The sequence below is a fragment of the Tachypleus tridentatus genome, chromosome 2, assembly GCF_004210375.1.
Source record: "Tachypleus tridentatus isolate NWPU-2018 chromosome 2, ASM421037v1, whole genome shotgun sequence".
Taxonomy (NCBI): Eukaryota; Metazoa; Arthropoda; class Merostomata; order Xiphosura; family Limulidae; genus Tachypleus; species Tachypleus tridentatus.
In genome coordinates this window covers 137,339,804-137,364,303 of record NC_134826.1, presented here as the reverse complement: position 1 = coordinate 137,364,303, position 24,500 = coordinate 137,339,804, and positions in this window count along the sequence as shown.

Sequence of the window (24,500 nt, the reverse complement as noted above, 5' to 3'; positions counted from 1 at the left end):
GAGTTGCATGGAGATTCCTTATTTAACTGACTATCTACTTATTAGAAACTTCAACGGGCTGTAAAACGTTCAATAGCTGAATGGCCTATCCCAACTGAGTTTATAGAAGAGAAAATTCCTACTATCAATGAACTCTTTTGGATATATATATTTTGTGTATAGTTAATTATCTGTCTATATGAAACATGTTGGTTGGTTGACGTTTATTGGCACATAGCAAAGGAGTTATCTGGGACAAAGAATCGGTATTTTGCTTGTTTGTTGTTGCTGGTTTTTTTTAATTTCGCGCAAAGCTAAACGAGGGCTATCTGTTATAGTCGTCCCTAATTTGGCAGTGCAAGACTAGAGAGAAGGCACCCAGTCATCATTACCCGCCACCAACTCTTGGACTACTCTTTTACCAACTAATAGTGTGATTCACTGTCACATTATAACGCCCCCACGGCTGAAAGGGCGAGCACGTTTGATGGGACAGGACTCGAACCCGCGATCCTCGGATTACGAATCGAGCTTTCTAACCACTTGACCATTGCCGGCTAAACAACTGGTAAAAACAAAAAAGTACCTCTTTCGATCCCCAACCTAGTTGAAATGCCCTTTAATTTCTACCAGTCAGATCTTTTTTTTTTTATATCAAGTTGAGAATAAACTCTTATACCTCATAATATCTGTGACTTTGACTCTTCCCGACAGGATCTGCTTATCTCCTGAGCAGATGTATTCATGCGCTACACGTTTTTTTTTGTTTCTAAGTTTTAATTCAGAAAGAATTTATTTGAATCATAATTTATAAAACATGACATCATGCGGAAGGATTTTAAAATGAAAAGAATCAGCGCTTGGATTTTATATTGGATTTAAAGGGGGGATGCCTCAAACGTTTCAGTAAATCGTATTCTATGGAAATATCTAATTTATGTCTATAATACGAATACTTAATACGGCCATTATTCCCGTTTCATAATTGTCTTGCATTACAGAGTAATCTAACCAGTGTTTGTTTCATAACAAACTAGCGAGCTAGTGTTGTCATATACATAGTTATAAACTCTTCTCTAACTTAATAATTATGTCTGAGCACAGAATCCAGCAGCATCACGTAAAGTAAGGTTTCTTAAGAAATTCTGTTTTCCAAGTTCGTTATATTACACGAAGATTCGCATCACTAAATAACACAGCTTTGATAACGAGGTTAGACTAATGTTGGCTGTATTAGTCCAAGTTCTACCTATTTCTTTAAACATAATTCCAGCACAATAATATTTGCAAATGTGATGCGCGTTGTTTTAAGATTGCTTTACAAAGTTTCCACTTTACATTTATCACAGCTTGAACCGTTTTCGTTATGTGAGGTAGATTAGTTTAACTGGTTTCTTATTCAGTTCTAAAAAGTAGTATTGGCTGATTTTATGTGTGTGTATATATATATATATATAATATTATTTTTCATTGTAAAACTTCTAGCTAGATTTAGTGTATCAATTTAAATATCTATTTTAAATAAAGAAACATATTTTACATATAAAATTATCCTGTCTTTCACGCCACTCTAATTTTTAGTCATTTGTTTCGGATATTTGTTTGTTTTGAATTTCCCGCAAAGCTGCACGAGGGTTATCTGCGCTAGCCGTCCCAAATTTAACAGTTTAAGACTAGAGGGAAAACAGCTGGTCATCACCACCCACCGGCAACTCTTGCGCTACTCTTTTACCAATTAAGAGTAGGATTGACCATCACATTATAATGCCCACACGGCTGGAAAGGCGAGCATGTTGGTGCGACGGGGACTCGAACCCGCGACCTCAGATTACAATTCGAGTGCCTTAACCACTTGGCAATGCCGTGGCATCTTTCGGATGTTCGACCAAAGTTAAACAAAAGTTGTTTGCCTTAAAAATCCCTAATTTTTAACGGATAGAATAGAAGGGAGGAAGGTAGGCAACAACACCTATTGCCAACTCTTGGGCTACTTTAATAGAGATATTTTACCATCCCTTTTACAACGTAGTCACGGACCAATGTGCGAATTTCTGGTATCGGGACACAAACCATGAATTCTCGTATTGACACTTTAGAACGCTAATAGTGTAGTATGTCACTAGCTCTATAGAAAGATTCTGGTGGAAGACCGAGAAATCTTTACACAAGTGCATCCAATTGTCTTTTTACCACAGTTGTAGCTAACTCGTTTATGATTCTACCTTAACGTTCTCAATTCATGGACCATTTTCCGAAGTAATGGAGTTTTCTAGTAAAGTAATATCCTCTTTACAGGTATTTTTACTATGTAATTAAACAAGTCTTATACAAAGGAGATAAAGGAAAGTTTAAAGAGAGTAGGAACGAATGTTTTTCAATACTAGGAAAATTAAGTGTTTTCGTAGAGCAAAGCCACATTGGGCTATCTGCCGAGCCCACCGAGGGGAATCGAACCCCTGGTTTTAGCGTTGTAAATCCGTATGCATACCACTCTACTAGCAGGGGACACGAAAATTAAGAATTGTTTGTTTGTTTTTGAATTTCGCACAAAGCTACTCGAGGGCTATCTGTGCTAGCCGTCCTTAATTTAGCAGTGTAAGACTAGAGGTAAGGCAGCTAGTCATCACCACCCACCGCCAACTTTTGGGCTATTCTTTTACCAACGAATAGTGGGATTGACCGTCACATTATAACGTCCCACTGCTGAAAGGGCGAGCATGTTTGGTGCGACTGGGATTCAAACCCGCGACCCTCAGATTACGAGTCGAACGCCTTAACCCACCTGGCCATGCTGGGCCCGTAGGTAAACAAAAATAATGGATAACCACTTTGGTCTCTACTAGAGACAGCTTAGTAGCCATCAAAATATCTTACTTGCCGAATGGAGAACCAACCCTCCAGTGATAAAATATTAAATCAAGATTAAATTAGATGAAAATGAAGGGTTATTTTTGTAAATAAAATATTTTTTTCTGTTGGCACTGTTCATTAATTAAGACTTGAAATGTGTATACATTGGTAAAAAAGAAGGAAGAGAAGACGGAATGAAAATATCCGTTTCCGATATTGCTACTGGTCTACGGATAAAAATAAAAGTTCGAACAGTTACAGAATATGACAGTGATTTGTATGCGAGGTTTTCAACAAAAGCAATAAAGAGTACAGTAGTATTCTATTACTCTCCCGTATTGAATATTCTATAGAAAAGAAATTAGAAAGAAACCTGAATAGAGAGCTTCATATAAAATGTTCATAATACAGCGACATTTTTGAAAGAAATCACAATATGGATCGTCACGTGATTGTCAATAGTCAAGAAATTAATTATCGGTTTGTTCCCTTTGTGTTTTGTTGTTAAAGAAGCGTCAGTAGAAGAAAACGATGCCCGCAGTTTGTGTTAAAACATTAAATGCAATATAGATTTTCTTATTAGCTGATTGTCCAGACATGGACAAAAATATACACTCTTCTTTAGTTGTTGTTTATAAGTTCTTTACTTAACTAAAACTTATTTATGTTAATACTAGAGATAGAGTGGTTTCACGATGATCATGACAAGTTTCTGGTGTTAGATCACTAGATAAATTCACAACAAGCGTAACCTGTAACAGATTCTTAGAACAAAGGTTTGGGCAAGACATGTTACTGGTAAGTTATAGTACAATATCACCAGATAAAATCACAACAAGCGTAACCTGTAACAGATTCTTAGAACAAATGATTGGGCAAGACGTTTCTGATAAATCATAGTGTTAGATCACTAGATAAATTTACAACAAGCGTATTTTGTAACAGATTCTTAGAACAAAGATTTTGTCAAAACATGTTTCTGGTAAGTCATTGTACAATATCACCAAATAAAATCACAAAAAGCGTAACCTGTAACGGATTCTTAGAACAAAGGTTTGGGCAAGATATAGTACAATATCACCAGATCAAATCATAATAAGAGTTACCTGTAACAGATTCTTAGAACAAAGGTTTGGGCAAGTCGTTTCTGGTAAATCATAGTGTTAGATCACTAGATAAATTCGCAACAAGCGTAACCTATAACAGATTCCTAGCACAAAGATTAAACAGGTGATAAACGTCAGGTCGAGTTCCTGCGCAATACTCACTTGATTCTATGCCGACTTGTATAAACTATAGACCAAACCTAAACAAGAGTGTGTGAGTGTTTGCATAAACAAGTAATACTTTACTATGATTACAAACCAGCAATAATAATGAAAAGGCATAGAAGGAACTAGTGACATGTTAAATTTCAATCCTGCGTATTACACTTGAGCTATGAAAAACATCTGAGTGGATAAGAGCATTCGATGTTATAAAGTTAAAAACATCCCCAGTTATAAATAGGACTATATAATTAATCGTTTAGACATGCTTTTGTAATAAGGAGAAACCTATAAAAAAACCTTAAATTCCTAAATATCACAGTTGTCTCTCAATTGTTTGTAAGCCCATGCCTGTCCCTAGTAAAGTAAAACAAAGAAGTCAAAACCTAAATAGAAGTTTTACGTTAACGTAAAAACATTATTCGAACTTGAAATATTTTATGATAAAGTCAGCCATACACATATATCATGGGTTATCTTTCTAATTTAAGTAATAAGTTAATAAAATTACAACTCGCAAATATTCCTTTTTTCTGTACTCCTTATTCAACTTATTGAAGGTGTATGATGACGTCAAGTAAATCTTCTGCCTTCACCTATTGTGCATGTCTTCTGCCTTCACCTATTGTGTATGTCTTCTGCCTTCACCTATTGTGTATGTCTTCTGGCTTTCACCTATTGTGTATGTCTTCTGGCTTTCACCTATAGTGTATGTCTTCTGGCTTTCACCTATTGTGTATGTCTTCTGGCTTTCACCTATTGTGTATGTCTTCTGGCTTTCACCTATAGTGTATGTCTTCTGGCTTTCACCTATTGTGCATGCCTTCTCACCTTTACCTGTTGTGTTTTTCTTCTGGTTTTCACCTATAGTGTATAAAAACTTGTGAAAACACATATGACACACATTATTATTTTGACCATTAAAATTCATAAAAACATTTTCCGTACTTTTATTCATCTCTTAGGCTTAATGTTATCAGTTTAACTAATTCTTCCTCAGAAAATAGTGAAGAAGATAGATTATTCAAGACCTTAAAGAAGTTAGGGTCTTCTGATAAGTCATAACGTTAATAACCTCACTTCCACAGTATGTTCTAATATATGATTTTCTATGAAACATATCCTTGCTTAAGATATAACATTGACATTTATATCAGCTTCCCAAGGTGGATGAACACCAATGGTATCTGAGCGATTGAAGGGTTTTGATTATCACTGCACAACAATTTTTTTGATAAGTTTTGCTTCCTGGTGGGTATGCACAAATATAGTTTTGGTTTTGCCTCATCAAGTAGGAACTCTGAGAAATAGACAGTTAATTGTTTACCGGCAATAACGTATTTAATTGCATTTATGTTTCTAATACGCTATTAAGTTCAACATAATTAAAAGTGTTTTGCTCCTGATTATCGTTTGTATTCAATGTCCGGTGCATCACGTTGCAATGTCCAACAGTAGTCAGCAAGCATTGACGGATTCAAGTTGTCCTGATATCATTTTTCCATTGTAGCATTGTCCTGGTGAAACTGGATATTTCGATGAAACGTTACGTGATTGGCAAATTTGGATATGATTTTCGTGATCAGCAGCCAAAAATCTATAAGGAACACCCAACAGTGTTCAAGAAGCAAAAACTTTCTTTGTTTCATTCATTACACTGCACAACAAAGGACAATTTTTAAATAATTGGTTTATAGAAAATATCTGACAAGTAAAAGACAGAACTTTTAACTAATCGGGCTAGTGGTTTATCACCGAGCTGCCAAAGACTAAGTCGTATCCATCACTGCTCACCTGTTAGAATTTTCATTATACTAAACTAAGACTCGTTCACTGTAACCAATAGTTTTTGTCTACCATTGGTCAGCAACTAATGTCCTAAGTTATTGAACCATCAATGAAATCGCTTTCTCAATCCACATTGAAACTATATGACCCCTAACAGAGTATGCCAAGTTAACCCATTTAGTCTCCAAAATTATCTGTACAACTGTTACCTTGTATCAGATGGTTTTTGCTTATCTCCTTCATCATGACAACACTGCAGTGATCTGGTAGTCCCTAAGTCCTTCTTCTCTTCAGTGATCTGGTTGTCCCTAGGTCCTTCTTCTCTTCAGTGATCTGGTTGTCCCTAGGTCCTTCTTCTCTTCAGCGATCTGGTAGCCCCTAGGTCCTTCTTCTCTTCAGCGATCTGGTAGTCCCTAGGTCCTTCTTCTCTTCAGCGATCTGGTAGCCCCTAGGTCCTTCTTCTCTTCAGCGATCTGGTTATCCCTAGGTCATTCTTCTCTTCTATTTAATTATCTTTATCGTTCTACTGTTTTTTTTATTCGCTGGAATATTAACGTTGACTTCTTTATTTCAGGGTAGAAACAAAGATTCTCATTGTTTTTCAGTCAACGACTATTGATAAATGCGCTTTAAAGTCTGAATAACGCAAGAAAACTTTACAAAGGACCAGTGAAGAGTTGTTTGTTAACATTGCATGCTGTCAACAAATAGTAAGTTATTATGTTACTCGCGCCGTTACTAACTGGCAAAGTTAATACATAATTCACTATTTTCACTGACCTATGGGCAAACATACCCCCGTTGATAAATACAGCAAAGCGGATAACAAACATATCTCAATGTTTATATCGTGATCTACACGAATATCACATTTGTGCCGGAGACTTATGATTTACTGTTCACGAAGTGCATCAGTTACCGTGAGTTATGGTGTCACGAATTACTTTGCACTTTTTGATTCGATGGTCATTATTTCATCTTTTCATGCTTTCGTCAGAACGTTGCATTTTACTGCTGCTATCAAAACTTTGAGTGTCTGATTTACTGCTTTCTTTCACCATATCAATCATTTGTTTTAAAGTTTTTCATAATTTTATCATTCAGAATCACTAATTTAATCAGCTTTTACACTTGATGACCAAATTATATATTTTTACTGGTTTTTCAAGTTTTAGATTCTTTCTATACCATCTAAGTAATATCTCTGGATGTAAACTTTGATTCATACCGAATAGCAAGATCATTTGTCTTTCTCTTATGTTCTAATGAATCTGTATTTTACTTAGTTATACGTTCTTTCTTTTAGCACAGGGCCCAGCATGGCCAGTTGGTTAAGGCAATCGACTCCTAATCCGAGGGTCACGGGTTCAAATCCCCGTCACACCAAACGTGCTCGACCCTTCAGCTGTGGGGGTTATAATGTAACGGTCAATCCCACTATTCGTTGATAAATGAGTAGCCCAACAGTTGGCGGCGGGCGGTTATGACTAGTTGCCTTCCCTCTAGTCTTACACTGCTAAATTAGGGACGGCCAGCGCAGATAGCCCTCGTGTAGCTTTGCGCGAAATTCGAAAACAGCATTATGTTATGAATACTTTCGAAATACAGGATATATTAAAATTATCCTATATTGAAGTCAGAAAATATTATCTAACTAATTCGTTCTCGTTCGTGTCTAGCATTTACTTCCGAATGAGATTAACGTTTCTGATACGCCACGAGTGATTTCCGTTACGATGGATAAAAAAAATCGTCTTCCCAACCCGGTACCGACCGTGCAAAGGACATTATTTCTTAACCCAAGTAATTGACTGAGTCTATTAAGTTTTCCAAGATTCGTGTCCCATGTGCTACTGTACACATTGTGAGGAAGACTAAAGTAAGACAGCTACTGTACACATTGTGAGGAAGACTAAAGTAAAACAGCTACTGTACACATTGTGAGGAAGACTAAAGTAAGACAGCTACTGTACACATTGTGAGGATGACTAAAGTGAGACAGCTGCTGTACACATTGTGAGGAAGACTAAAGTAAGACAGCTACTGTACACATTGTGAGGAAGACTAAAGTAAGACAGCTACTGTACACATTGTGAGGAAGACTAAAGTGAGACAGCTACAGTACACATTGCGAGGAAGACTAAAGTAAGACAGCTGCTGTACACATTGTGAGGAAGACTAAAGTGAGACAGCTACTGTACACATTGTGAGGAAGACTAAAGTGAGACAGCTACTGTACACATTGTGAGGAAGACTAAAGTGAGACAGCTACTGTACACATTGTGAGGAAGACTAAAGTGAGACAGCTACTGTACACATTGTGAGGAAGACTAAAGTGAGACAGCTACTGTACACATTGTAAGAAAGACTAAAGTAAGACAGCTACTGTACACATTGTAAGAAAGACTAAAGTAAGACAGCTACTGTATACATTGTGAGGAAGACTAAAGTAAGACAGCTACTGTACACATTGTGAGGAAGACTAAAGTAAGACAGCTACTGTACACATTGTGACTAAAGTAAGACAAATCTAAAACGAAGTTTCTTCACATACAGGTCCTCAAAAAGAAAGGGAAACTCAAGCTAAAAATCATAAAAGTGTGTTATAACTTGCTTCGCTAAAGATTTCAGCATCTAAAAAGGTTTTATGAGATAAAATACACAGTAGTTTTGAGCTATCTCTGTGCACTAAAACTCCCAATAGGGCGATTACGCATGACCACCCCTCGACTCTCAGCTGATGTCAGCATACACTATATCAGCTTTATGTTCCCATCCTTACATGCTTGTGTAATGGCTAGGCACTTCTCAATGTTGCACTACATTCGTTTCGACTGAATAACTATTCCTTGCCGACGTTAATGTCACAAAGATTCGGATGTCACAAGTAAGTTTAGATCGTCCTTCTACGACTGCATAGAATGGGTGAAAGTATGTATAACAAAAGGCAGCGTAGCAGTTATGTATGTGTTCATCTTGCACTTCACGGAATTACCCTCTTGAGATTACACAGCAACGGAATCATGGCTCTTGGTTTGGAATGATAATTTATATGCAGCTAACCATACTTTGATTCATCTTTCAACGCTTCTAATTCAAAACCTAAAGTTGTAACATGATTATAAGTTTCTTTGTTAATAATTCCGTTTTCAGTTTATATATCGACCTGTTGCCAAGTTTTAAATTATTGGTTCTACTTACATATCATCTTCTTCACACGCTTAAACATTGTCTTTAAAATTACCCATGAAAAGCGTTTTGTTATTTTATTATAGGTAATTAGAAGGGGAAAAACATTTGTAATCAAGAGATATTGGTGAAAAGCTGATAGCTTCAGTTGGTGATGTTTCAATTAAAGTATATCGTAGCATTCTTTTATATAGACTAAAGGGTTCAAATTCACATCCGTTAAATTGATTTAGGTTTTAGGGTGGGCGGTCCTTGTAAGTACTTACAAGTGTTTAAAAACAATTCTGTGTTGTTACTAGCAGTAAACTAAAAGATGTGGTGATAATTATGTCCAACAGACGGTGCTTAAGAATATTTTCAAGAATAAACCAAAATGACTAGATCTGTGTTTACAAAGTATGTATACACATGTGTGTTGTAAGGAGTGTATTGACGACCAACATATAGTTTTAACATTATAAATCAACACATTTACCGCTGAGCCAGAGAGGGCTATTGTTTAAGATAGGATAATAAGAATTGAAATAATAGAAAACATACACGGGAGAAGAACTTGTTATAATATAGAAATTGGAATATTGTAATACATCAGCACAATCTACTTTATGTAAATTATATAATAAAAGGTAATATGAAATTAGAGATAAAGGAAAAGAAATTATATTAAGATATGGACCAGATTAAGATGTAAAAATGTTCATAAAGGGCGAACCAATAGCTTTCTTTGCTTAACAACAGAAAACTATACAGTGGAGCATCTGTGTTTTAGCAATCACGACTATCCAAACCCAATTTTTAGCTTTACAAGCCTTAAGACTTATCGAAAAGATCAAAACTTAAAACGATAATAAACAAATGTGTAGTAAAAAAAATAAATAATGGGATTAAGTTACACGGAAAATCTGTTTTTTGTTATGTTTTTTGAATTTCGCGCAAAGCTACTCGAGGGCTATCTGTGCTAGCCGTCCCTAATTTACCAGTGTAAGACTAGAGGGAAGGCAGCTAGTCATCATGACCCACCGCCAACTCTTGGGCTACTATTTTACCAACGAATAATGGGATTGACCGGCACATTATAACGCCCCCACAGCTGAAAGGGCAAGCATGTTTGGTGAGACGGGGATCGAACTCGCTACCCTCAGATTACGAGTCAAACGCCTTAACCAACCTGGTCATGCCAGGCCCCTGGAAAATCTGTTTAGAAAAATAATCTACGGATTGTATCATAGAAAAATATGCATAACCTTCCTTTCTAAATAGAAGAAGGATATCGAAATTAAACTGTTATATCTATTTAGGTGAATAAACATGAATTGAAACATGCTGATATCGAAACTACTAAGACGGCAAGATGTTTTCCTGACTATGTGACGCCAGACATGATCTTGAATACACGTCAAAATTACAACTCAAATAATATTTTAAATTTGATCTTTCAATACTGGGGCTTCCTTGCTATTTTATAACTTTATTTCGATTTTTACCAAATTAAGGTTTTTTTACTTTTCTTAATCTTGTTAAGTATGTAATAAAAATTTTTATCGTATTTGAAAAAAAATCACATGTTCGCAATAAATTAAGACCCATTGATATTTTCCGACAGAAGTAAACTTTAGGGCTTACAGTAGTTTAGAGAGCAGATAATTAATTTCTTCAATTACTAGGTTTTATTAAATTAATAAACATGAAATATCCTTAGATAAAATTACTACTGTTTGCATTTGGTTTATTTTTTTAAGGGCAAAGCCACATTACTCTATACGTTGTGCCCATCGAGAAATATTATTTACATAAGAAAGTAGTAGATGGACTTGTTTTTCTCTCATATGCTGCTTATGGTATTAACTATAATGATGTTAAGCGATATACAATCTGATCCGCATGTAAATTAAACCTAGTTCATACACAATGAAACACTTATTTGATATTAAAACTACTTTTTCTAGCGTTTGGCGTAACGGTGACAAACCTTATAACTATGCAACATTTCAGGATACGATATCCCGTTTAGTGACAGGATATATTTTACTGATATCATAACGCCAGCTACCTCATCCAAAGCATTCGTTTTCTAAATCTCTGATGCTCTACGAGTTGAACGATCGCTAGCATCCTCTTAGATGTCGCATATGACGGAAACTTGAGCCTATAAGCCGTTACATAAAATCTCGAATTCGAAACCTGAGGATTAAGAGCCTGTCTCCTACTGTTCTTTAAAGTGTTGAGAAGGCTTAGTGTGAGCATGTCTTTACTAAACTGGTTGTTTTTCACACAAAAAGCTTTTTGAGATTTCAGTCTTACACATATATAACCGTCGTAAGGGTTAGGCAGCGAGACATATTAATCGATAAATTATTTTAACACATTTTCTTGTATATTATAGGATTATATTATTAAAGTTAAAATTCAGTAATCTTTATAACTGCTTTCTCATTATGAAAATTAACACATATGCTTTATTATAAATTTTAATGTCCTTAGGATTTAGCGAACTGACATCATCAAGTGAATAGAGTGAATCCTGTCACTGAGCAAGTTCATGCACCCCATCCAGTAGCACATCGACATGCCTGTGGACGTACAACGCTAAACACCGGGTTTCGATACCCGTGGTGGGCAGAGCACAGATGAGCCCGTTGTGTTGCTTTGAGCTTAACTTCAAACAAATAAACAAACAAAAGCACGTTCGCCCTTTCAACCGTAGAGATGTTATCATGTAATGGTCAATCCAAATTTTATTCGATAAAGGTGTAGCCCAAGAGTTGGAGGTGGATGGTTCCTTCTCCTTAGCCTATCGCTGTAAAATTAGGGACAGCTAGCGCAGATAACTTTCGAGTAGTCTACCTTTGTAACCTTTCACATTTATACCGAGTGTACTTTCCCCCTCTTTACCCTTTATTCTTTTATATTAAATACATTTTTCACGTTGCTTTTGTGGTCATTATAACAACGTAAGTTACTACCAGAAACATAAAAGACAATTAGATCAGTTGACAAGGCATGACGTTGTCAACTTCTGTGAAAACTTTTGACGTTATATCTCGCGTTTTTTATCTTTCTTTATAAAACGGTTTAATGTTCTTTAATACGTTTCCTTGTTTGATTTGTAGCACAAATCTAAACGATAAACAATCTCTAATGTATCCATTTTAGGTATCGAACCCTGATGTTTGGCGATATGAGACTTCAGACTTACCGTTGAGCCACTGGAAGGAGGACAGTGTGATTCCAAGTAGGAATATTTATTTTATTACGTAATCATCAAACATTCACGGACGTTGTCTGAATAATTACTTTCCTTGTTTGTTTTTTTCTTTCATACGAGTCTTTGGTTTAAATGTGGTTTTCAACACACTAAAATTCTTTGATTTAATGTAATACATTTGTGAATATTCTTTGTCTATGATTCGTTTCTATAAATCTGAAAACTTAGGGAAAGTGATGTTCATCTAGTGATTTTCTTTGTTTGTTTTGCTTCGAACATCTGCTTGCTTCCTTACGTTATCGGAAGTCATGTGAATATTTTAGTAGTGACTTATGCGCGAGAGAAAAAGAGCACGTGTGAAAAGTGCCAGTTTCTTCGTCTCATTTCCAAAGCAACAAAACTTTAGCGATTATTGTTGAATTCACAGAACAACGCAGGTTGAAAAGCAACAAAATATGCAGGCGTCTTTTATGATGGATCTTTTGAGCTAAATAAATAAAAAGGGGCGAACATTCCAACATGTTTCAACATTAAAAACATTTATATGTAACGGTCGTTTAGAAAAGTTATTTATCCTTTTTAATGAAACTACACCTGGCGTCTCACAGATCCATTCGCTATTTTAAAATATTAAAGCTCAAAACTGCGATATAATTGAAAATAAATATTCAACGTTTTTTAACACTGAATCGGTTCACAGTTATCCATTAAGTGCATTTCCTACATTTCAAATGAAGGCAAAAGAGAGCAATACAAGTGCACAGAAAACACAGGTCCGTCCTCGACTTGTATGACATGTTTACTCATCAGAAACTGGCGTAGTACGTAAAAATGCAAATGAAATAAAGTAGAACAAATGGACACTGGACTTGGTATGATTAATAAGTTCCATAGGATTTGGAGTAATCTATATGTTATCTGAGTCTTGGTTAATACGTTACACTAGGTTTAGTATATTTTATACATTATACATGTATTGTTATGATGATTAGTACGTTACACAAGTTTGGTGTGCTTTATACGTCATACAAGTATTGTTATGATGATTAGTACGTTACACAAGTTTGGTGTGTTTTATACGTCATACAAGTATTGTTATTGTGGTTAGTACGTTACACAAGTTTGGTGTGCTTTATACGTCATAAAAGTATTGTTATGATGATTAGTACGTTACACAAGTTTGGTGTGCTTTATACGTCATACAAGTATTGTTATGATGATTAGTACGTTACACAAGTTTGGTGTGTTTTATACGTCATACAAGTATTGTTATTGTGGTTAGTACGTTACACAAGTTTGGTGTGCTTTATACGTCATACAAGTATTGTTGTTATGATTGCGTTACACAAGTTTGGTGTGTTTTATACGTCATACAAGTATTGTTATGATGATTAGTACGTCACACATGTTTGGGGTGCTTTATACGTCATACAAGTATTGTTGTTATGATTAGTACGTTACACAAGTTTGGTGTGTTTTATACGTCATACAAGTATTGTTATTGTGGTTAGTACGTCACACAAATTTGGTGTGCTTTATACGTCATACAAGTATTGTTATTGTGGTTAGTACGTTACACAAGTTTGGTGTGCTTTATACGTTATACAAGTATTGTTATGATGATTAGTACGTCACACATGTTTGGTGGGTTTTATACATCATACAAGTATTGTTATGATGATTAGTACGTCACACATGTTTGGGGTGCTTTATACGTCATACAAATATTGTTATGATGATTAGTACGTCACACATGTTTGGTGTGTTTTATACATCATACAAGTATTGTTATGATTAGTACGTCATAGTTTGGTGTGTTTTATACATCATACAAGTATTGTTGTTATGATTAGTACGTCACACATGTTTGGGGTGTTTTATGCATCATACAAGTATTGTTGTTATGATTAGTACGTCACACATATTTGGTGTGTTTTATACATCATACAAGTATTGTTATGTTTAGTACGTCATTGTTTGGTGTGTTTTATACATCATACAAATATTGTCATGTTTAGTACGTCATTGTTTGGTGTGTTTTGTACATCATACAAGTATTGTTGTTATGATTAGTACGTCACACATGTTTGGTGTGTTTTATACATCATACAAGTATTGTTATGATTAGTACGTCACACGTAGTTTGTGTGTTTTATACATCATACAAGTACTGTTATGTTTAGTACGTCATTGTTTGGTGTGTTTTATACATCATACAAGTATTGTTATGATTAGTACGTCACACATGTTTGGTGTGTTTTATACATCATACAAGTATTGTTATGATTAGTACGTCATAGTTTTGTGTATTTTATACATCATACAAGTATTGTTATGATTAGTACGTCACACATGTTTGGTGTGTTTTATACATCATACAAGTATTGTTATGATTAGTACGTCACACATGTTTGGTGTGTTTTATACATCATACAAGTATTGTTATGATTAGTACGTCACACATGTTTGGTGTGTTTTATACATCATACAAGTATTGTTATGATTAGTACGTCACACATGTTTGGTGTGTTTTATACATCATACAAGTATTGTTATGATTAGTACGTCACACGTGGTTGGTGTGTTTTATACATTATACAAGTATTGTTATTATTTAGTACGTCATTGTTTGGTGTGTTTTATACATCATACAAGTATTGTTATGTTTAGTACGTCATTGTTTGGTGTGTTTTATACATCATACAAGTATTGTTATGTTTAGTACGTCATTGTTTGGTGTGTTTTATACATCATACAAGTATTGTTATGATTAGTACGTTATAGTTTGGTGTATTTTATGCATCATACAAGTATTGTTATGATTAGTACGTTATAGTTTGGTGTATTTTATGCATCATACAAGTATTGTTATGATTAGTACGTTATAGTTTGGTGTATTTTATGCATCATACAAGTATTGTTATGATTAGTACGTTATAGTTTGGTGTATTTTATGCATCATACAAGTATTGTTGTGATTAGTACGTTATAGTTTGGTGTATTTTATACATCATACAAGTATTGTTATGATTAGTACGTCACACGTAGTTTGTGTGTTTTATACATCATACAAGTACTGTTATGTTTAGTACGTCATTGTTTGGTGTGTTTTATACATCATACAAGTATTGTTATGATTAGTACGTCACACATGTTTGGTGTGTTTTATACATCATACAAGTATTGTTTTGATTAGTACGTCATAGTTTTGTGTATTTTATGCATCATACAAGTATTGTTATGATTAGTACGTCACACATGCTTGGTGTGTTTTATACATCATACAAGTATTGTTATGATTAGTACGTCACACATGCTTGGTGTGTTTTATACATCATACAAGTATTGTTATGATTAGTACGTCACACATGTTTGGTGTGTTTTATACATCATACAAGTATTGTTATGATTAGTACGTCACACATGTTTGGTGTGTTTTATACATCATACAAGTATTGTTATGATTAGTACGTCACACGTGGTTGGTGTGTTTTATACATCATACAAGTATTGTTATGTTTAGTACGTCATTGTTTGGTGTGTTTTATACATCATACAAGTATTGTTATGTTTAGTACGTCATTGTTTGGTGTGTTTTATACATCATACAAGTATTGTTATGTTTAGTACGTCATTGTTTGGTGTGTTTTATACATCATACAAGTATTGTTATGATTAGTACGTTATAGTTTGGTGTATTTTATGCATCATACAAGTATTGTTATGATTAGTACGTTATAGTTTGGTGTATTTTATGCATCATACAAGTATTGTTATGATTAGTACGTTATAGTTTGGTGTATTTTATGCATCATACAAGTATTGTTATGATTAGTACGTTATAGTTTGGTGTATTTTATGCATCATACAAGTATTGTTGTGATTAGTACGTTATAGTTTGGTGTATTTTATACATCATACAAGTATTGTTATGATTAGTACGTCATAGTTTGGTGTATTTTATGCATCATACAAGTATTGTTATGATTAGTACGTCACACAAGTTTGGCGTGTGTTATGCATCATACAAGTATTGTTATTATGATTAGTACGTCACAATTTGGTGTGTTTTATACATTGTATAACTCTTGATATGAGTTACAGGTTACACAAACATAACTATTTTCGACTTTATCACACTGCTGTAATGAGGGTTAGTTTATCTATCCTTCATCATAGAAACTGTCCAGAGAAAGTTTCATAACCTTTTTATACTGTCCGGACACACAACTCTCAAAAATACCCAAAATATGGCTGGTTCGAAGATGTGGTAAGTTGGCTGCGAAATATGACACAAGAAAATAAGTTACACCACTATTTACATGTAGTAAACACGAACTGTATATTATCAAACACTACAGAAGTAAGATGAAAAATATTCATATATCTGTATTACCTTTATAAATACACACACACACATATACATGCATACATACAACTGCATATATATATATATATATATATATACTACAAATATACATCTATACATACCACATATATACATACATATAATCCGTATGCTTAAATACTAAATATATATATTCAGCGTCAGTAACTTGCTGGATACACTGTAACACAGAAGCAGTGTCACTAGCATACTAGTCACTTTATAACCCACAAATAATATTAACTTACTAGTCAAAGTTTAATTCTAAAAGTACAGCTACCCTTTGTCGTCACGCTGTAACCCAGATATAGTGTTATTAAATTATTTGTCACAATTTAAATATACAGAACAAAAACAATGTGGCAAACTAACTGGTCATACTGTAACTGTAACTCAGAAGCAGTGTCACTAACTTACTGTTAAAACTGTAAACCCAAAACAATATTAACTTGCTAGCAGCACTACAACCTAGAAATAACCACAAACTTACTAGTCATACAAGAAAATCAGAAATAGTGTCACTAACTTAGTCATACAAGTAAACCAGAAGCAGTGTCACTAACTTAGTAGTCACACAAGTAAACCAGAAGCAGTGTCACTAACTTAGTAGTCATACAAGTAAACCAGAAATAGTGTCACTAACTTAGTCATACAAGTAAACCAGAAATAGTGTCACTAACTTAGTAGTCACACAAGTAAACCAGAAGCAGTGTCACTTAGTAGTCACACAAGTAAACCAGAAACAGTGTCACTAACTTAGTAGTCACACAAGTAAACCAGAAGCAGTGTCACTAACGTAGTAGTCACACAAGTAAACCAGAAGCAGTGTCACTAACGTAGTAGTCACACAAGTAAACCAGAAGCAGTGTCACTAACTTAGTAGTCATACAAGTAAACCAGAAGCAGTGTCACTAACATAGTAGTTATACAAGTAAACCTGAAACAATGTCACTAACTTAGTAGTCACACTATAAACCAGAAACAGTAATACTAACTTAGTAATCACGCTGTAAACCTTATCTCTACATTTGTGATCTTTATTTTACAAACAGTATAAATTAAAACGTTCAATACTTGAGAACTACTAATGTTTTGTAATTAACTTTTCTTATTTTCCAACTGTATAAACTAATATATGACACAAACTTTGTCATTTTGTAATTATGTGGATACACTGTCTAGCTTTAATGAACAAAAAATGAATATTTAAGAAAATATTTCAATTTCTTTAACTGATTTATTCTGTTAGTTTATAAATATTTATCACAAAATATTAGAGAAAAAACTATTAATTATAGGGTGACGAAAAGTAATAACTTATGTAATAGAATGAACTGTAATACCCGGCAAGTGCATTATTCGTAGAGTGAATAATATTTTTGTGTGCTTTTTCTGTACTGCTATATTACGTGAAACGCCTCATTGCTTTAGTGCTAAAGCTTCCATTATCGTTGATTGCCACGTGAGCCAAGTATAAATTTGAAGTTTAAACGAGAGCTTATTTCCTTGTCTCTCCTGTTTGTCTGCTAAACCTCGGTAAACGCAAAGAAATTCCAATACAGTAAAACTAATGTACACTAATGTTATATGTATTAACCCTACACCGTAATCATTAATAATTCGTAAGAACTGTTTCTTCATTTTTTTTCTTTTTGAAAAAGATTTTGAAATGTTTGGTTAATTTTAATTAATCACGTAAATCGCTGATCATTTTTAACCGTCTTTAAATTACTGGAAGTTACTACTTAATTGTTATGATCATAAATCATCGACTTTCTCGTTGTCTCATAAGTTGTGATGTCCTGTCTTTTTTTTTTTTAATTTCAACCGAATTTCTTAATAAGCACGTGCTGTATTTTTAATGATCAAAGCTGTTTATTTGGTTAGTGGCTGTTAGAACTCTTCACCAATCACGAAAGCTGCTGGTTGCTCGAATTAAATTGGCAAATAAAGCAAAATTTGTATTCGTGCTTCAACCTATTTTGGACTCAATTTCTGCGTCGAATATTTTGCTATATTTGATATCTAGAAATAGGTAACGTGAAGATAGTCCTTTTATTTCAGTAGTTATTTGGCTATTACACCAATAACCCTAAATTTACATCCATTTGTGTACGTGTACTTGTGTAGAGGTTTTAACTTGATTTATTTTGTATTTGTTTAACTTGAGACATAACGTATTAGAAATGAAATGTCTGTTGAGATGCCATTGGATTTAAAAATTCTTGAGTGAATTTATGTCTAAACGGTTATAAAACATAGTTCCATAATAATATTTGTAAATAAGCGAGGTAATAAATAGGTCCTGGAAAATATGAACCGAGTTTTGTAGGTTAAACCTTACCAGACTAATTAAGTTTAACCCTTGGTACTGAGAAGTCTCAAACGCAATCTACTTTTACTTCAAAAGCTGAGCGTTACATAATGAGTGTTTCGTGTAACTTCAGGCCTGTAACGTAGGGCTACGTTTGAGAGTATTAATCATTTTGATTGCTCTTTAAGTGACAGTTCTCAGAGAGCAAGATTCACTGAAACCACGTTACACGTGATCGGGAAACAGATCCCCGAGTGATGCAGCTACAGAACCGAAAAATCCTTGTCACAAGATATGTGTTGGTGGCAAAATATTACTTGCAGCTTTAGTTCTTTCTATTCGATAACCTACTTACAATGAAATAAACATTTTAATCGTGGATTCTGAAATTATGTACTAACCAGGACATAACTACTAAACATTTGTTTCACTAATGTTTAAAGGAATATTCTTGAGATGTAATATATAGTAACATATAATGTGTGTAATGTACCTGAACATTGACAAATTACTCTGCGGTTTTATATCAACATTTTATAGTGATTTTGTAGGAAATAAATCTTTGTCTATTAAGCACGTTGTGTACAATGAAAAGATTAGATATTTCCAAATCAACTTTAATAATAATAGCTTATAATAATAAGCTATGTACTAAGAGTGAAACTAAAAATTAACTAAACCATAATATACCTAAATTAATACACTTTTCTTACATTTACGCTAATAATGTTTAAATGCTTGGTTTAATCAATTGAATACCCTCGCTGTTAACGACACTTTCGGTCGTAATCCCAATAATATCTTATGAAGATCATGATAGGATCAATAAATAAAACTCGGTCGTTTCTAGTAAGAGGATATAGAGCTTTCAAACTGGCGTTAATTATTGTTTGAACTCAAACTGATATTTATTATACAATTATTTACGCTAGATTATTAATGCCTACTGTGATCTATAAGGATCTATGCTACATCATTAATGCCTACTGTGATCTATAAGGATGTATGCTACATCATTAATGCCTTCTGTGATCTATAAGGATGTATGCTACATTATTAGTCTACTGTGATCTGTAAGGATGTATGCTACATTATTAGTCTAGTGTGATCTGTAAGGATGTATGCTACATTATTAGTCTACTGACATCTGTAAGGATGCACGCTACATTTTTAATGTCTGTGATTAGATTCTGCGTTATATATATATATACTTTTGTTATCTTATCCCAAAACGTGAACAACTGATCAAAAACTTAGAACAAGATACGTGTGCTCCTCATATTAACTTGAAAATGATTAATAATGTTAATAATACTCATGTTTTAATTACTAATAATTTATTATATTAACTGCATTAATTGTTATTTTGAAAAGAGTGTCATCTTTATTTTCAGTTACTTTGGGGTTAATACTTTCTGTTGGCCACGCAGGACAATCGTCCTGTTTGCGATTTTTAAACGCTTTCTGTCAAAATTTATGTTGACAGTTTACAGTAAGTAGCCCGGGAGATTGTTTAGGTAATAATTACAACAGTAACTTTATGGCCACCAGTGGCACAACGGTAAGTCAGATTTCGATACTCGCGATAGCCTGTTGTGTTTCAGAGTAAACAAAGAATCTTAACTTGTTTTCAGTGAAATTTTCGAATGTCCAGTAAGAACTAGTTATTCTGTAATCCAGCAGTTGCACATACATCGCTGAAGTAAATTTCACGTTTGAATAATAATAAAAATGTTAGTTTAATATAATAATTCAACAAACTATTTATCCGTACTAGTTCGAACCTTTGAAATAAATGGTTGCAACTTTGACAATTGTTGTCCCTTTCCATTCGTTTCATTGTTGACTTGCACGTGTATAATCATTGTCTTTAGAATAATCACAATTCGTTTGAATAATATTTCTTCGTTTTTCAAAAAGAGTATACTATTTTCGCAACCATCAGTCAAAATGTACTTAAAAAGATATAATTATACACGTTTCGATTTATTTCAAAAGTGAAGGAACAATGAAGACTTTAGCTAAGTGTTTACATTAAATTCTTTTAAATAATTAAAATGTAACATCAAATGATTTGTTCTTGAACCCTCGAATGACGTTTGTGCCACTGTTTCTTTACAGAGAAGAAACAACCAAAAACTTATGACAGGTGTATAGTTTTGCAGAAAGATGGACTTCCCAACTGGGTGTTCAGTGATACTGATATCCCTCCTTCACCCAACTCGCGATAGAGGTTTTATGTAAACATCGAGAATTTGGATTAAATATTCGGTCTGACTTGTTTTTGTGAGGATTGGCCAAGTGAAGTAGTTTCAGAGAGAAGTGAACGTTTTCTTTACATTTAAGGTTATTCGAATTTTCAACAGAAACATCTCTTTAGCTTTCTCGGCTTGAAACTGCTTTCTAGGTAATCTTTTTATAATACACTTACGACTTGATATATGGTTGTAAAAGCAGATCGCTGACACTGTGTATCTCTTGGGAGGCGTCCAAAAACTTCGCTGCGTCCTACGTTCGTTTCTCGCCAGGGGCCTCCGTCGTTTCCGTATGATATGATTTAGTGGCTATTGAGATATACTTTGATTTTATAAACGGGGAAGTTTTGTGTCTTTGTCGGTAAAAGTGCACTAAACGAAAAGGATAAAAAATTGCTGTAAAACTTATTTTCGTCGTTATGAATGAATTTTATAATTTGATCCTATTGAACTACTTTGCGTAGTAATGTAAGACTGCTATCAAAGTGAAAACATATTACATCGGAGCTCTCTATTCAGTGACAAATGACACCATTACCGAACTGATCACTGCCATTGTGTCTTCGCTTCACTAACTTCGAGAATTCAATGTTGCGGTAGAATTTGGTAGCGGTATCTTTGGTATTCGCAGGTAGCCATTCCGGCTTCTAGTGGACGTCTTTCATCAGAGCTGGACAGTCGATCAGGTGACAACAACGGCTGAAAGAAGAAGGAAACTACGCTGATTTCCATGATGGACGGTCAATAGCCTTTCGTCACATATGAGACTGATACGCTATCGATGCCTTAGCATTCAGAGTCTATAGACAGCGTTGTCAGCACCGCTGTTCTCAGTGGTAGACAATACTGTTGTCAACTGGTGGGAATGCAAATAAACTGCAACTTCACAAAACACGAGCCGATGAGCTACCTACACCCAAGAGATGGTTACCCTGCCCATATAATCCTAAGAGAAAGAACAACAAATCGAATTAGGTGGTTTCGATCTAAACAAACTTAGATTAAAAAGTAACTCTTTGTTTAAATGCATACGTTTTAACATTAGCTATGTGTACACGTTTAGCGCAGATAGCCCTCGTGTAGCTTTACACGAAATTCCAAGAACAAACAAACAAAAAACAAGCCTAGACGTTTAATGGTTATTTGATTTATCTTTCTTAGTGTCTGCTTACCTATTGGTTATTTTATTTATCTTTCTGAGTGTCTGCTTACCTATTGGTTATTATATTTATCTTCCTGAGTGTCTTGCTTACCTATTCGTATATTAAAATATACTATTTTTTCTTGTTTTCCCTTTTTATTTTTATTCCTATTTAAATTACTTTGTCATAACCTCACAGCCTAATGGATGATAATTATACATGCTGTGATTTTAACGTCCTATTGAAGCTTTTGGGGACAAATTAGCCGTACATCATGTCTCGCGCTCCAGTTCTTTTCTCCACCTTTCCCACCAGCCTGCAGATGAGGAGAGTCAACGCGTGGTAATGAAATCTTCGTTGCTATAAAGTGCGTTATGCTTAAACATCAACCGAAAATGGCTCTCCAGTATCGGAAGTGCTCACGGAAGAGTTAACGCGTACACACAAAAAATAAAATAGAAGTTCGAAGAGTAGAATGAAATCTACTGAACTCAAATCACATAAAAAAAATTACTTCAATATTTCAGACACATGTTCTTTCAGACTCTGCAATTATTTTGTCTTTTAAGGCGCCATCTGTACATAAAAGAACAATCTCGGTACTTCTGAAATTTGTTTCAGTCGTTCTAACATGATGAAATTATGAAAAAAAAACATTAACTCGCAGTTTCTAAGCTATTTTTTTATTATTTTCCTTCTTGCTGATACGTAGATAAATAACACGTAGAGGTTGACTGCTCACAGTTCGAAGTACCACGAAAAGATCGAATCGTATGGCCTCCTTAAATAGTAATTATTAGAGTCCTGAATGAGGTCAGATCTGTCAAGCAGTGAGAGCCTTGAATGAAGTCAGATCTGTCAAACAGTGGGAGCCTTGAATGAGGTCAGATCTGTCAAGCAGTGGGAGCCTTGAATGAGGTCAGATTTGTTAAGCACTGAGAGCCTTGAATGGGGTCAGATCTGTCAAGCAGTGGGAGCCTTGAATGGGGTCAGATCTGTCAAGCAGTGAGAGCCTTGAATGAGGTCAGATCTGTCAAGCAGTAATTCATTGCATACATTAAAATCTTAGTTGTGTTTAACTAGATTTTGAAAACGTTTCTGCACTAATAATATAACAACTTGAAACGCTATATTGTGAACAGTGGATGTTAAATTCTACCGTTTTACAGGCCGATATGTAAACCTAGTTAGATGTGTTCCTCTTATTCAAAATATGAGGTTTGGAAAGTAAATACTAAATAACTCAGCCACACACACACACACATATAAAATTAAATTAGTTTCAAGCGTTTTATTTATTCTTATATTAAATGTCTTCTAAAAAGTTCTGTTCTCGAAACTCCAGTGATTAAGGGATTCTCAACCTATTTCGAGTTAAACCCCACTTTACTAAAAAATAAGGAACCTGGCGTTTTCCATCCCCTTTCTCGGATATCTACAAACACAGAGAGACTCGATACAGAGGCTTATGCTTTCCTTCACGCATGCAGACCTATCCATTTCTGCACTGGGCGTAACGGCATGAACAGAACGTCGGTGAAATCCTGCTCAAACGAAATTCCTCTCTTATTGGTTCTCTGATTTATAAGCGCACGTTTCTAGCTAAATTTTAAAGAAAGTTAAGTAGATATGTTAGAGTTTGTATATTATTATAGTAAAAAAGTAAATACATGTTACTGTATTACATAAAAGCGCCTCTTTTCACACTGCTTTACAACCTAAGAGACCAACAACTTTTATAAAATGTCACCTGTTTGAAAATAGTCTTACTTGAATTATAATACCAATATATTAACCAGATAACCAGGTACAATTTCGTTGTACCATATTATGCATAGAGTTATAAACGCCAAGCACCCTCAGTGGCAGAGCGTTATGTCTGTGTATTCACAGCACAAAAATCCGGATTTCGATACCCGTGATGGGCAAAACACAGGTAGCTTACACTCTAGTTTTGTGCTTAATCCCAATCACTCAATATAAACGATAAATGTAAGTTTTCGATCTTTTTCGTAATAAAGTTTCCTATTGGTAAACTTCTAGTAAAAAGCTGTATTAATTGAATCTTAAGAAATCTAGACTAAAACACATGTGAGCAAAGAAAGCTAATTTTCTCGTACAAT